The following is a 16637-nucleotide window of genomic DNA, read 5'->3' on the forward strand; positions in this document are numbered from 1 at the left end:
CTATAAAACTAGCTCAGTGTTCCAGTCACAAGTCAAGTCTAAATCCTGCAACTAAGTCTTATCCCAGTATGGTGAACAAGCAGCTGAGCTACAACAAATATATCACCCAGGGTAGACCTATCCTTTGAGTCTAAGTCTATGTTCACACGGAAAATCTCTGTGCGGTGGGTTCCCACCCAGCCGGTATTTTACCGGTACAGCTGGTATTTTACGCCCTCTGCCAGTAATTTTGCAGCTAAAATACCGGCCATGCAAAGTCCAGTATATTTTAGGAATGAGCCCAGGGGCAGAAGCCCCGGGTCTGGTGCCCAAGGCCAATCAAATTAATGCCTTTGCTTCTGCTTTTGGGTGCAGAAATGCTGCACACAGGCAGAAAGTGCAGGTCCCAGTGACATCATGACGTGTCTTTCTCTCTTCCTGCTTAGTCGGAGGAGCACACAGCACAGCATATAGATGTCTGGTGCACTGCTGAGCTGTCTGCTGATGCTTCTTACAACAGGTATATAATATGGTGTCCCCTAGCAGTGATAACATTATTACCTTTGGTGTTTGGGAGCTTTTGTTCCCACATTTGTTTTATTGACAGTAGAGTTTCTGTAGTGAGCAGGGACTGCAGCATGACTAGGGAATATTATAGCTGCTATGTCCCACCAACCACCTATACCACCTATCTATACCATACATTTTCTTCACCATAAGCCCCCTCCCTTAAACAAAACAAGACAAGGTGTTGGTACAAAAAGGCCAAAGCAGCCCACTTTATTAACAAACCAATTAAAACATTGTAATCATAACAATTCGTATGAACATTATACGTAAACCATAGCAAAACAACTTTTTTAAGTATCACTAGTGCAGGAGAAGAACCTGAAGGCACCGTTACCGAACCAAAGGGGGATCTTCACTTGCTCCTAGCTGTAGCTCACCTGCCCAGGAGCACCATTTGTGAAGCCCAAAAACCTTCCATGTCCATATGGACTTCACCACTGGGCTGGGAACCGCTCTCAGCCTACCTCCACGTTCCTCCACAACTGAACAGCTCGCTCCACCACCTCCCTCAACTCCAGGATCCAGAGATCCATCCCCAACTCCGTCAGCCACCAAAAACTCCGGCGCCCCCTCCTCTAACTTCCTATGTCTTACCACAAGGCCACCATTCCTTGCCACAAACGTACTCACCACCTTATTCATCTTGATCCTTGTCCTATTCAATGCCACCACAGAGCGAGCCTGCCGCCACTTCCTCTGAGCCACTATCTCTGACCAAACTATGATCAAACCCGGAAAAGATGACCACAATCGGGGCAGATCAAATTTAATATCCCACATTAAATCACGGGACCTCCGGACTCCAAGATCATTCCCCCCCCCCTCCCAAATGATTGACAAGCACATCAGGGGACATGTCCAACTGTACAAAAAACGGGACCCTCACTAACAGTTCTGACCGTCTCATATCACCTTTTCCCAGCGGATACACCTGCACCTCAGAACTAGCCAAACCCAACTGCTGGCCCCCCAGCCGCACACCAGCCCGCACCCACCCTGCGTGACATAAGAGTGTCCGATGATCCACACTAATCCGGGGTGGGCACCTGAAATGACAAAGAAAAACAGACAAACAATACAGGCAAAGACCCCCCCAGGAAAAACAACAAAGACCAGTACAACAAATGAAGGGTGAACATAAACCCAAAACCTTTCCGACTACCACCTCCCAATCCGCTTGATCACCTCCGGCACCAAGCCCCACCGAGGTGCCTCGGTAGCGCTCCAATGAGGAAGGAATGGGAGCTATATTCCTCTGCCACACACCCAGCCTCCCGTAGACATTTCCTAAACACCCCCATGAACAGAAAACGGGACAAGAATCACCCATCTATGTGAACTAAAAGGGGGCCCACAACCCCCACCCGGACTTCCAAAAAGGCAGTATAACAGCCCACGGGGCATATGACCGAGCCCCTCAGCCGCGCCAATAGCAACACCGCCCCCCCGGCCCAACTGATCCGTCTTGGATTGCCGACTTAAATACCGCAAAATGCCATCCTACAGGCTAACATCCGAAAAAAGTAAACCCCCCCCTACTCGCCTCTGACTAGGGGCACCCACTCCGAAATACAGAACTCTACAAAAAAGGCAAGCGCAAACGCTAAATGAAATAAACGCAACTCATAATCAGAAAAGCACACCTCTTCCATCAAAGCCCCCAGCCGCATCAGTTGAGGAAAAGACACCAGCTACCTCACATCTCGGGAAACAGCCCCTGACGAAGCAAATTAACCACCGAGGAGGAGTTTGCCGTCTGATTATTAATGGCCAAAACCATCCCCCCACACCTCCACAGCCACCACAATCAGGAGCAACTACAGTAGGGCCAGATTTCGTGTAAACCTCGCCTTCTGCCAAGCTGCCACCCACTGCCCAACACACCACTGACCCTGCAAATACGCCCCAAAGCCGCAGCCACCGGCCGCATTGGGGAACAGCTCCAAGTCCCTACTAGAGACCGGGCAATCCATTGCCACCGACCATCCGTTGTACCGCCCCAAAAATTCCTGCTAAACTCCCAAATCTGCACGCAAGCCGAACAACTGCACATAGTGATTAGGTCTGGTGACGCCCGCAGTAGCCGCAGCGAGGCAACGGCAAAAAACCCTCCCCATGGGCGTTAAAGACTTAACCTCCCGCAACCGCAATTTGCGACCCGACACGCCCTTGTCATCTCCTCCTCAGCTCGCCCAGCTTGTCCTCGGGAAGCCGCCACTCCATGGCCAGGGTGTCAATAACGATGCCCAAAAATGTATGGTCGGCCCCTCTTTTTTCTCAGGTGCCAACGGGATGCCAAACCAGCTCCCCACCCGCTCCTTCACTTACAACAAAACAGCACATACCCACGACCCTGCCGGGCCCAGGAAGAGGAAACCATCAAGGTAGTGCAACACAGAGTCTAACTGAGACTCTCGCCGCACAACCCACTCCAAAAACACACTGAATTGTTCAAAATATGCACAAGAGATGAAGCACCCCTTAGGCAAACAGAGGTCCACAAAAAAACGATCACCCAAACAGCAACCCAACAACGCAAAACTGTCCGGATGGACCAACAACAAACGGAAGGTCGCCTCAATATGCGTCTTTGCCAAAAGAGCCCCCCCTCCCGTACCTATGCACCCACACCAATGGAGCCTCAAACAAGGTGTAAGACACGGCACAAAGGGCCTCCTTCTTGAGAGCAAAGCCCAACGGCGAGACTCACAACCCTACTAACGGAGGAGACTCAAACGGCCCAGCCATCCTGCCAAGAGACACTTCCTTAAGCAGCTTCTCCTCCACTACCTCCGGGTGAGCCAAAGCCGAGACCAGATTACGCACCACCCCACCCGTAGGTGCCAACCACGAAAGATGGGATACGAAACCCATCCGCAAAAACCTCTCCGCAACAGCTCCGCAGCCGCCTTATTTGGATAAAGGCTGAGGAAAGGCTCCATTCTTGACACCTGAACCAGCGTTGCCCCTCTTTTGGTCAGCCTCTCCCTGCCTACCCTTCCCCCGACTAAACAGCAGGACAGCCCATGTCCGTCTGCGCAGCTGGAGCACTCATGCTTGAAGCGCCAATCAGCCCCAAACTTGCAGCTCCCTTCATTAAATTGCCAGCACACTCTGTGCCCCGATCCAGCCGACTGCCCAGCCCTGATCCCCATGCCACTGGCACTGTCCCGAAAGGACTGCAGACCTCCACCCCCACGTGGAGCGGCCATAAGCCGCATCCAAAAACCTGTATCCTTATGGTCCCACTACAAGTCGGGACGCACCGCCATCCGCCGCCAGAATTGTTCGTCGTACCGCAGCAATGCCATTCCCCCGTAAACCTGGTACACCTCCCCCACTGCTTCTATGTAGCAAAGAGACCGGAGCACTGCTCTGGCGACTTCTCCCTCACTACGCTGGCCAGAATTTGCAGAGGCCTGAAGCCAATTGGAGAAAGTTTGCGGTATCAACGATACCGCCAATGCCCCTCCTCCTCCACCTTCTCCATCCGTTTGGACTCATCCGGCCGGAAACCTATCCAAATTGAACCTTTCAAGCGGCAGCAGCGAAAATCTATTGACCTACTTCCACTTCCAAATTTTTGCCACACCTCCACCTATCCAAATTGAACTTTTCAAACAGCAGCAGCGAAGATATATCGACGTACCGCCGCACCAGTTCCACGCTCCACCCGATGGCCCTGGGACATGCACGTCCCGCATCTCGCACAACAGCAGCAGAGCCACCGACGAGGGCCCCCCGGACCGCCATCCACCAGACTCACCGGATCGGCGACCAGCGGTGGCCGGAGAGGGAATAACCCGCCTGTGCCAGGAACGAGGGGAGGCATTAGGAGACAATTGCTCCGGCGGGCGAGAGCGCCAGCCGCTGAACCGGGGCCCGGGCTCCCACGCCGGCAGCGCTACAGGAGCTGCAAGTGAAGGAAACTGCTCCTCCAGCCACTGGGGCCCACACCGAAGGGCCTCCTCCCTCACCCTCCGCAGCAGTTCCTCCATAGCCAACATCACACAGGTAGGGAGCTCTTCACCAACGTTCCTGGCCACGCGCCGACTGAAGTCCCTCCCCCTGAACCCGGCCTTTTAACCCTTTACCAAACTCCTCCTCTTCCTCACTTAAAAATCCTGCCACTATTAACTGTTTCCATACTGCATAATCCCCCTGTCATGCGCCCCTCCGGTCCTATTCTGTCCCCTCCAGGGCTTTCTGATCGGCTGCCGCTGCCTCCTGTGTTTGCGTTGTTACGATCTGCACAGGGAGGAGGGCTTAGATAAGCGCTGGAGCACACACTCCAACATTTCTTTATTTCAGTGAGCAACCTTTCCAGAAAAAGTCTGACAACCAGTGGCTCAAAAGCTGTGGCAAAACTACTACTTCCATTATGCTATGACAAAGACTGCCCTAGCATGATATGAGTAGTAGTGTTGCTCGCGAATATTCGCAATTCGAATATTATTCGCGAATATCGCATATTCGCGAATTCGCGAATTTCGCGAATATAGCGCTATATATTCGTAATTACGAATATTCGTTTTTTTTTTTTTTTTTTTCTTCACAGTACACATCACAGTGATCATCCCTCTCTGCTTCCAGCTTGTGTGGTGTAAAGAAGGCTGTAATACTACTGTGTGAGACTGACGTGCGAAAATTCGCATATGCTAATTTTCGCATATGCTAATTTTCGCATATGCTAATTTTGTACATGCTAATTTTCACATATGTTAATTTTCGCATACGCGTATTTTCGCATATGCGAAAATAAAACGAGAATATAACGGATATGCGAATATTCGCGAATATATGACGAATATTCGTCCATATATTCGCGAATATTCGCGAATTCGAATATGGCCTATGCCGCTCAACACTAATGAGTAGTAGTTGTAAAACAGCTTGTGAGCCACAGCTTGCATTTCTGTCATCAATCTGCACATTATACAGTATGCATTACTCTTATTCTATTGTGCCTCTCCCACTGTTTCAAAACTACTACTCTTATTATGCCCAAACAGCCAACTCTTTTTCCAGCATACACAGCTTTGCTACTCACACACACACACACACACACACACAGTACAACCACACACACAACTATACTACTCACATACTACTACACAGTTCTAATACTGACACATACACAGCTTTGCTACATACACACTTAGCACCACTACATACACAGCACTGCTACTCACACACACACTTCCGCTACTCATACACACAACTCCTGACCAACAACCATGTCCTGAAATGATGAGCGGGGACCAGCACTGGCAGAATATTAAAGAAAAACGGTCAGCCTGTTCTCTCACACTAAACACAATACACTTCCTTATAGTGTGGGTGAACAGGAGTCCGTCGAGGGGACACTTACTTAAATATGTCCAGCAGGTCCTGAGATATGTCCCCCAGAAGGTCCTCCGCTAAATTCAGTAAATCGCACTCAGGAGGCGGGTTCCGACGGCCCAATTTACATATTCATAGTCTGTGACTCCATGTCCTCCTGAGCGCAATTCACTCAATTCTGCAGAGGATCTTATGGGGAACATATCTCAGAACCTACTGGACATATTTAGGTAAGTGACTCCTGTTCACCCGCACTATAATCCAGTGTATTGTGTTTAGTGTGGGTAAACAGGCTGACAGCTTTTCTTTAACCCTTATGGACGCAGCTCATTTTCACCTTAAGGACTCGGCCATTTTTTGCAATTCTGACCACCGTCACTTTAAGGATTAATAACTCTTTACCAATTATGCCTTTACCAATTATTCTGATATTGTTTTTTTCGTGACATATTCTACCTTATTTTAGTGGTAAATTTTCGTCGTTACTTGCATCCTTTCTTGGTGAAAAATCCCAAAATGTCATGAAAATGTTGAACATTTTGCATTTTTCTAAATTTGAAGCTCTCTGCTTGTGAGGAAAATGGATATTCCAAATAAATTATATATTGATTCACAATTACAATATGTCTGCTTTATGTTGGCATCATAATTGACCTATTTTTGCTTTTTGAAGACATTAAAGGGCTTCAAATTAGAGCAGCAATTTTCAAAATTTTCATGAAAATGTCAAAATCTGAAGGGACAGATGTTACAGAACTACAACTCCCAGCATGCCGGGGCAGTCTAGGCATGCTGAGAGTTGTAGTTTGCAACATCTGGAGAGCTACCATTTGGGTACCACTGTATATTGTGGTCTCCAAACTGTGACCCTCCAGATGTTGCAAAACTACAACTCCCAGCATGCCCAGACAGCCTTTGACTGTCTGGGCATGCTGGGAGTTGCAGTTTAGCAACCACTAGGAAGGCAGCAGTAAATATCGCTTTACTGCCAGTTTCCTTGATGCTCCCCGCCATCGCCTCCCTACCTCCGCCACTGATCTCCGCTGATGCCACTGATGATCGGCGGTCCTCACTGCATCATCTTCCCAGGTACCGGCCGCCATCTTCTCCCCCCTATGTTCCCGACATCGAGGGGTGGGCAGAGCGGGGGGTTTCCATGGTAACCCCCTGTCTTCAACTGCCATTGGTCAGTAGTCATTGCTGACTAATGGCAGGGGATAGGAGGAGGTGGCACCACTGCAACTTCGCTCCTATCCATCAGGATGATCGGGGCTGTCACTGACAGCTCCGATTATCTCTATTTTCCGGGCGATCAGGTCACCAGAGACCCGATCAGCCCGGAATAGCGACAAATCGCAGATCTGAATTGATTTGCGATTTTCCGTGATCGCCGACATGGGGGGGTCTCAGGACCTCCCTGGGTGATATGCCGGGATGCCTGCTGAACGATATCAGCAGGCATCCTGGTCCGGTCCCCGCCCGGCGAATGGTGGGGTCCGGAATTCCCACGGGCGTATCCATACACCCTACATCCTTAAGGACTCAGGATGCAGGGCGTATGCATACGCCCTGCGTCCTGAAGAGGTTAAAGGGGTACTCCACTGGAAAATATTTTTTTTTTCTTATCAACTGGTGCCAGAAACTTAAACAGATTTGTAATTTACTTCTATTTAAAAATCTTAATCCTTTCAGTATTTATCAGCTGCTGAATGCTCCACATGAAGTTCTTTTCTTTTATAATTTCCTTTCTGTCTTACCACAGTGCTCTCTGCTGACACCTCTGTCCATTTTAAGAACTGTACGGAGCAGGATAGGTTTGCTATTGGGATTTGCTCCTGCTCTGGACAGTTCTTAAAATGGACAGAGGTGTCAGCAGAGAGCACTGTGGTTAGACAGAAAGGAAATTCAAAAAGAAAAGAACTTCCTGTGGAGCATATAGTAGCTGATAAGTACAGGAAGGAATAAGATTTTTAAATAGAAGTAATTTACAAATCTGTTTAACTTTCTAGCACCAGTTCATTTAAAAAAAAAAATTTCCAGGGGAGTACCCCTTTAACTGGTATGTGACATGATGTGTCTGGACATGGGCGGAGCTTCCTGTGATGTCAAGCATATATAATTATGCAAATTAGCAGGTGCCAACCATACTGTGCAGACATTCTTCTGACATCGGAGAATATGCCAGCACTAGGACCGTTCGGAAATGCACCGTCTCATAGACGGCAATGCATTTCCTTGCAGAATCTGCAAAAAAATAGACATGTCTATTCTTTCTGCAGGAATCAGAATTTCTGCAGTACAGCAGAATCCTATTGAATGCTGAAGCGGAATATCTGTGCGGAATTCAGCATGGAAATTATGCTGTGTAAGTAAACATGGCCTAACATATACAGCAAAGGAGGAGCAAACCTAAATCTCAGCGGAACTACAAGTCTAAGTGTAGCTGTCTTATATAGGCAGATTATGTAGAGATCTTATGTAAAACAGTGGTTTGTATTCTGATCTATATCGTGATAAAGGGTTGCGCCACTCCAGCCACATAATAATACAACGGTCCAACCCTTATCCTACTCTTCAGTCTACATCTGTGTTTCCCAACCAGGGTGCCTCCAGCTGTTGCAAAACCACTACTCCCAGCATGCCCGGACAGCCAAAGGCTGTCCAGGCATGCTGGGAGTTGTAGTTTTGCAACAGCTGAAGACACCCTGGTTGGGAAACACTGGCCTACATAGACAACACAATGGTGTCACAAACTGGACATTTATGCAATCTGGATGTAAAGGCCAACATATCTATTCCTCCTTACCAGAGTACTCTGCTCTAGAGAATAAGCAATCTGCATGTTCCAATAATTCATCATGCAGGTGCTCAGTCCTTGAATATATTTTTACAAGAATTATTTTCCTTTTGTCTTCTATTCTGGAACAAAATCTTCTGTACAGTGCACCTTGTCCAATTGTGTTTATATGACTGTAAAGTGAACAAAAGTCAAGATGACCTGTGTGTGCTGAGCGGAACCCCATTACCTCCGCTGGCGGCCGCCCTGGATCTGATGAGGCCGCCGCCGGAGAGACGGAGCGATGCACAGGCCAGGTGAGTGTGTGTCTGTCTGTCTGTGTGTCTCTCTATGTATGTGTGTGTGTCTCTGTGTAAGTGTGCAGGGGCGGACTGACAACACTCTGGGCCCCCGGACTAAAAAAAGGCAACTAGTCTCTGCAGCTCGTCAATCTTCTGCCACGCCCCTATTCCACCCAAATCCCACACACAATAAACAAAAATTTATATATGTAAGAAACACTTAACGTAGGTACATTTCCATGAACAATAATACTGGTATGCAAGGAGTAAATATATACCACCACACAATAACCGGATAATACCGCCATATTGTACTGAATAAAACCACTATACACAGACCAGAATACTATACAGGATCTGTATACTTTAAAAGTGATTATATACAGGACCATATGGCGGTAGATATCAGCTGTACACAGGATGTGTATACCATATAAGTGATTATATAGAGGACCATATGGGGGTAGATATCAGCTGTACACATGATGTGTATACCTTATAAGTGATTGCAGTTACATTTTGGGACTCCCAATTACGTCTTTTCTGATCAGCGGCGTCCTCTTTCCTTTTCTTCTCCGTCCGGATAAAACCGCCATATGGATCTCTTAACATCTGCAGGACAAACATGTCAGACTCTGCATTTTTCAAGTGCCCTCCCCTCCTCTACACAATCTTTCCATTGATAGGCCCACAAACTGTAATAATGCCCTCCTTGCTGTCCTGCACAGTAAAAGGGCAGGTAGGTAGCCAGGTAAATAGGTAACTAGGTAGGTAGATCAGGAAGCCAGATATGTAGGTAGGTGACAAGCCATGTAGGTAGAGGGCTAGCTAAGTAGTTAGGCAGCCATGTATGAAGGCCAGGTATGTATATAGTTAGGTAGCTGGGTATGTAGGTAGTTAGATAGCCTGGTATGTAGGTAAGTACCGTAGTTAGGCAAAGTTAGGTAGCCCCCCCTTCCCTGTAGGTATAGGCAGCAGAGTTAACCCCCCTTCCCCAAAAGGTATAGGCAGCAGAGTTAGCCCCCCACCCTTCCCCATAGGTATAGGCAGCAGACTTTACCCCCCCTTCCCAATAGGTATAGGAACAGAGCTAACCCCCCTTTCTCCTTAGGTATAGGCAGCAGAGTCCCACCGCCCTTTCCCTGTAGGTATAGGCAGAGTTAACCCCCCCCCCCCATTCCCCATAGGTATAGGCAGAGTTAAACCCCCTTTTCCCCATAGGTATAGAAAGAGTTACCCCCCCCCCCCCTTTCCCCATAGGTATAGGCAGAGTTACCACCCCCCATGTTCCCCATAGGTATAGGCAGACTTACCCCCCTCTTCCCCATAGGTATAGGCAGTTACCCCCCCTTTCCCCATAGGTATAGGCAGAGTAAACCCTCCCCCTTTCCCCATAGGTATATGCAGTTACCCCTTCCCCCTTTCCCCATAAGTATAGGCAGTTACCCCACCCCCTCTTCCTCATATGTATAGACTGAGTAACCCCCTCCCTCTTCCCCATAGGTATAGGCAGAGTTACCCCCCTCTTCCCCATAGGTATAGGCAGAGTTACCCCCCCCCCATTCCCCATAGGTATAGGCAGATTTACCCCCTCCCCCTTTCCCCATAAGTATAGGCAGAGTTCCCCCCTGCCTTCCCCATAGGTATAGGCTGAGTAACCCCCCCCCCTCTTCCCCATAGGTATAGGCAGAGTTACCCCCCCTTTCCCCATAGTTATAAGCAGAGTTACCACCCCCTTCCCCATAGTTATAGGCAGAGTTACCTCCCCCCTTTCCTCCCCTTTCCACATAGGTATAGGCAGATTTACCCCCCCCCCATTCCCCATAGGTATAGGCAGAGTTAAACCCCCTCTTCCCCATAGGTATAGGCAGAGTTACCCCCCCCCCCTTTGCCCATAGGTATAGGCAGAGTTAAAAAAATGAAAAAAAAAAGATGCTCACCTGATGTCTCTCCTTCCCAATGAGTTACGTCATCGGCGCCTGTACTGCGTGCTGCATGGGGGCCGAAGTCACGTCTCCTCTGTGTAAGCTGCAGATGTGGCTCAGACAGAGGGGATGCCTTCTCCTGTATGTGCGTGTATCGCACATACCGGAGAAGGAAGCGCTGTCTGCTCGGGATCTGGGACAGTGTCCCAGATCCTCAGTAGCGGTAGACCCTTAACCTAGCCGGGCCCCCGGACGTTGTCCGATCGGACCAGCTGGTCAGTCCACCCCTGTATGTGTGTGTGTCTCTGTGTACATGTGTGTGTGTTTGTCGGTCTGTGTATGTGTCTGTGTTGGGGTGTGGGTGGTAGAGGGGGAGACTACATTGCTACCCAATGTGGGAAAATTGCTATCTAATGTGAGGAAACTGCTACCCAATGTGGGGAAACTGCTACCTAATGTGAGGAAACTGCTACCCAACATGAGGAAACTGCTACCAAATGTGAGGGAACTGCTGCCTGCCTAATGCTCCCCCCCAGCAGTAGCACCCCCATCAGCAGATCCTGCTGGTGGATGATGGGGGTGCTACTGCCAGGAGGAAGATGCTGCCGATGGATGATGGGGGTGCTACTGCACCCTCATCATCGACAAGCAACCCCCCCCCCCAGCAGTAGCACCCCCCTCATCCACCAGCAACACCACCAGTTCCCCCCCTCCCATGGTAATAGCATCAGCTAAGCTAATGGATGATGTTGTGGTACTGTATTCAGAGGGTGCACTGTATGGCAATGTTATATTCAGAGAGCACAGTGTGTGGTAGTATATTCAGAGGGTACAGTGTGTTAGTATTATATTCAAATAGCGCAGTGTATGGTGTGTGACAGGTTTATATTCAGTGAGTGCAATGTTTGATGGTATTATATTCAGAATGTACAGTGTGTGGTAGTATTATTTTCAGAATATACAGTGTGTTGTAGTATATTCAGATGGTACAGTGTGTCATAGTATTATATTCAGTGGGTACAGTGTTTGGTAGTATTGTATTCAGTGGGTACAGTGTGTGGTATTATATTTAAAGGGTACAGTATGTGGCAAATTTATATTAAGATTTAGAGGGTATGTTGTGTGGAAGGTTTATATTTAAAGAGTGCAGTGTTTAGTAGTATTATATTTAGAGGATACAGTGTCTGGCAAGTTTATAATAATAATTGTTTTCATGTAGAGGATCAGAATCCGCTGACATAGTGAGGAGCCAATACCATCTGGGCGTCACATTCTGCAGAGAGAAGATTTAGCTGAAACAAGTCCTGGTGGTATGTTCCATCGGATTTAGATAAGGGAAGACTATAGAGAAGACGTCACCTGTAGTCACTGATATCATTGTGTATTCTCCTCACTACAGAGAAGATGTCACCTGTAGTCACTGATATCATTGTGTATTCTCCTCACCATGTCCTATCAGAGCTGTAGTCACTTGTAAGTTCTACAGTAATGATGAGTGAAACTACAACTCCCAGCATAACCTTACCACTGCTTAACCCCTTAAGGACCAAGGACGTACTGGTACGTCCTTGGTCCTGCTCTCCTGATAAAACGCGGGGTTACACGGTAACCCCGCATCATATCACGGCGGGCCCGACGTCATAGTGAAGCAGGGACCCGCCGCTAATAGCGCGCAGCGCCGATCGCGGCGCCGCGCGCTATTAACCCTAAAACCGAAAGTGAAAGCTGCCGGTTAACTCAGTGGGCTGTTCGGGATAGCCGTGGCAAAATCGCGGCATCCCGAACAGCTTACAGGACAGCGGGAGGGCTACCTGCCTCCTCGCTGTCCAATCGCCGAATGACTGCTCAGTGCCTGAGATCCAGGCATGAGCAGTCATGCGGCAGAATCGTTGATCACTGGTTTCCTATGAGAAACCAGTGATCAATGATGAAGATCAGTGTGTGCAGTGTTATAGGTCCCTATGGGAGCTATAACACTGCAAAAAAAAAAAAGTGAAAAAAAGTGAATAAAGATCATTTAACTCCTCCCCTATTAAAAGTTTGAATCACCCCCCTTTTCCAATAAAAAAAAAACACAGTGTAAATAAAAATAAACATATATGGTATCACCGCGTGCGGAAATGTCCGAGTTATAAAAATATATCATTAATTAAACCGCTCGGTCAATGGCGTGTGCGCAAAAAATGAAATTTTTAAACGTATTCATTTTCCTGCATGTAGTTATGATTTTTTCCAGAAGTCCGACAAAATCAAACCTATATAAGTAGGGGATCATTTTAATCGTATGGACCTACAGAATAAAGATAAGGTGTAATTTTTACCGAAAAATGTACTACGTAGAAACGGAAGCCCCCAAAAGTTACAAAATGGCGTTTTTTTTTCAATTTTGTCGCACAATTATTTTTTTTCCGTTTCACCGTAGATTTTTGGGCAAAATGACTGACGTCATTACAAAGTAGAATTGATGGCGCAAAAAATAAGCCATCATATGGATTTTTAGGTGCAAAATTGAAAGAGTTATGATTTTTTAAAGGCAAGGAGCAAAAAACGAAAATGCAAAAACGGAAAAAACCCCGGTCCTTAAGGGGTTAAAGGGGTACTCTGCTGGAAAGCATTTTTTTTTTAATCAACTAGTGCCAGAAAGTTAAACAGATTTGTAAATTACTTCTATTTAAAAATCCTTCTGCTGTAGGCTCCAGAGGAAGTTCTTTTCTTTTTTAATCTATTTTTGTCTGACCACAGTGCTCTCTGCTGACACCTCTGTCCATTTTAGGAGCTGTCCATAGTAGGAACAAATCCCCATAGCAAACCTCTCCTGCTCTGGACAGTTCCTGACATGGATAGAGGTGTCAGCAGAGAGCACTGTGGTCAGACAGAAAGGAAAGTCAAAGAAAAGAAAATTCAAGAAAATAACTTCCTGTGCATCATAACAGCAGCTGATAAGCACTGAAAGGATTAAGATTTTTAAATAGAAGTAATTTACAAATCTGTTTAACTTTCTGGCACCAGTTGATTTAAAAGAAAATGTTTTCCACCTTTAAGTCATTCTGGGAGCTGCAGTTTTAAATGGGGGAAAAACTTCTTTAGCGCTTTCCCATTCTGTGGCAATTGGTATATTTAATTATTATACTGGAAGTTACAACAGGCTAAAAACTTACTTTGGGGGGAGGGGGTAGGTATGGGGTGACACCAACCCTAGCAATGCCACTGCAAGGTGCTGAGTTTTAAGGACAACATTCTAGTTATCCATGATTATATTATTCCTTCAGCGTCACTTCAGTGTATTCTAATTAGGCGATTTAGGAGGCCTCGCGGCCCCCTAAATCGTGTAATTAGAGAGCTGCAAGCTGCTGTAATTAAAAATATGTCCGCAGCCTTTCCCGGTCATAATTTTTAATTGTTTAGCTCCTTTCTCGCCGCCCGATCGCATCCGCGGTATATTACTGTTTGTTTCATCATGATGCTGGAGTGAGTCCCCTCCCATCCGCCTTCTGACCTGACAATCCACCAATCTGCATTCCGCAATGCCGATTACATCATGACGCAACGTAACCCCTCCCTGCATTTCCCCGCTCACGGTACCAAGAGGAAAAAGAGAAACGGAAGAAAGAAGACTAGCTGCTGCTGCAGGAAAGCGAGCATGAGCAGAGCACAAAAGAGTAAAAGGTAAGCAGAACAGAGAAAAGGGGAGAAGAGCAGAGGAAAGGGGAAGGTTGACCAAAGAAAGGGGATATATATTAGAGCAGCAGATAAGAGGAAGGAGAGCAAATAAAATGGGAAGAAGAGACAACAAAATGGGACAGAGCAGAAAAAAGGGGAAGAGAAGCAGAGAAGGAGAGCAAAGAAAAGGGATATTAGAGCAGCAGATAAGAGGAAGGAGAGCAGCAGGAGAGCAAATACAATGGGAAGAATGTTACGCCTAGCGCTCCGGGTCCCCGCTCCTCCCCGGAGCGCTCACGGCGTCTTTCTCCCTGCAGCTCCCCGGTCAGTCCCGCTGACCGGGAGCGCTGCTCTGTCATGGCCGTTGGGGATGCGATTCGCACAGCGGGACGCGCCCGCTCGCGAATCGCATCCCAGGTCACTTACCCGTTCCCGTCCCCTGCTGTCATGTGCTGGCGCGCGCGGCTCCGCTCTCTAGGGCGCGCGCGCGCCAGCTCCCTGAGACTTAAAGGGCCAGTGCACCAATGATTGGTGCCTGGCCCAATTAGCTTAATTGGCTTCCACCTGGTCCCTGACTATATCTATCCTCCTCCCATGCACTTCCTTGCCGGATCTTGTTGCCCTTGTGCCTAGTGAAAGCGTTTTGTGTGTTTAAAGCCTGTGTACCAGAACTTCTGCTATCTCCCCTGACTACGAACCTTGCCGCCTGCCCCCGACCTTCTGCTACGTCCGACTTTGCTTCTGCCTACTCCCTTGTACCTCGCCTATCTTCAGCAGCCAGAGAGGTGAGCCGTTGCTAGTGGATACGACCTGGTCACTACCGCCGCAGCAAGACCATCCCGCTTTGCGGCGGGCTCTGGTGAAAACCAGTAGTGTCTTAGAACCGGTCCACTAGCACGGTCCTCGCTATCCCTCTCTGGCACAGAGGATCCACCTCCTGCCAGCCGGCATCGTGACAGTAGATCCGGCCATGGATCCCGCTGAAGTTCCTCTGCCAGTTGTCGCTGACCTCCCTACGCTGGTCGCCCAGCAAGCTCGTCAGATCGCCCAACAAGATCACCAGCTGTCGTACTTGACCACCATGACACAGCAACTCCAGTCACAGCTACAGCAGCAACAACCATCTCCTCCGCCAGCTCCTGCACCCCTTCCGCAGCGAGTGGCCACTCCTAGCCTCCGCCTGTCCTTGCCGGACAAATTTAATGGGGACTCTAAGTTTTGCCGTGGCTTTCTTTCGCAATGTTCCCTGCACATGGAGATGATGTCGGACCAGTTTCCTACTGAAAGGTCTAAGGTGGCTTTCGTAGTCAGCCTTCTGTCTGGAAAAGCTCTGTCATGGGCCACACCGCTCTGGGACCGCAATGACCCCGTCACTGCCTCTGTACACTCCTTCTTCTCGGAAATTCGAAGTGTCTTTGAGGAACCTGCCCGAGCCTCTTCTGCTGAGACTGCCCTGCTGAACCTGGTCCAGGGTAATTCCTCCGTTGGCGAGTACGCCATACAATTCCGTACTCTTGCCTCTGAACTATCCTGGAATAATGAGGCTCTCTGCGCGACCTTTAAAAAAGGCCTATCCAGCAACATTAAAGATGTTCTGGCCGCACGAGAGACTCCTGCTAACCTGCATGAACTCATTCATCTAGCCACTCGCATTGACATGCGTTTTTCTGAGAGGCATCAAGAGCTCCGCCAGGAAAAAGACTTAGATCTCTGGACACCTCTCCCACAGTCTCCACTGCAATCTGCGCCTAGGCCTCCCGCCGAGGAGGCCATGCAAGTGGATCGGTCTCGCCTGACCCTGGAAGAGAGGAATCGCCGTAAGGAAGAGAATCTTTGTCTGTACTGTGCCAGTACTGAACATTTTTTGGTGGATTGCCCAATCCGTCCTCCACGTCTGGGAAACGCACGCTCGCACCCAGCTCTCGTGGGTGTGGCATCTCTTGATGCTAAGTCGGCTTCTCCACGTCTCACGGTGCCTGTTCGGATTTCTACTTCAGCCAGCTCTTCCCTCTCAGCCGTGGCCTGCCTGGACTCTGGAGCTTCTGGGAATTTTATTCGGGAGTCCTTAGTGAATAAATTCCG

The 16637-nt window shown here is 48.4% G+C and overlaps 1 protein-coding gene and 1 long non-coding RNA gene across 2 annotated transcripts in view; one reads left to right on the plus strand and one right to left on the minus strand.

The window, feature by feature from the left end:
• LOC130361660 (uncharacterized) overlaps window positions 1–7049 on the minus strand; it is a 31333-nt gene extending 24284 nt beyond the window's left edge. The window contains exon 1 of the long non-coding RNA XR_008891101.1: window positions 6918–7049. This is a non-coding gene — a long non-coding RNA (uncharacterized LOC130361660). The remainder of the gene's footprint in view (window positions 1–6917) is intronic.
• The window catches only part of MOGAT1 (monoacylglycerol O-acyltransferase 1), a 114087-nt gene that overhangs the window by 38543 nt on the left and 58907 nt on the right, over window positions 1–16637 (plus strand). The gene's annotated exons all lie outside the window — the stretch shown is intronic.

Source organism: Hyla sarda, chromosome 3, assembly GCF_029499605.1.
Source record: "Hyla sarda isolate aHylSar1 chromosome 3, aHylSar1.hap1, whole genome shotgun sequence".
NCBI classification, from domain to species: Eukaryota; Metazoa; Chordata; class Amphibia; order Anura; family Hylidae; genus Hyla; species Hyla sarda.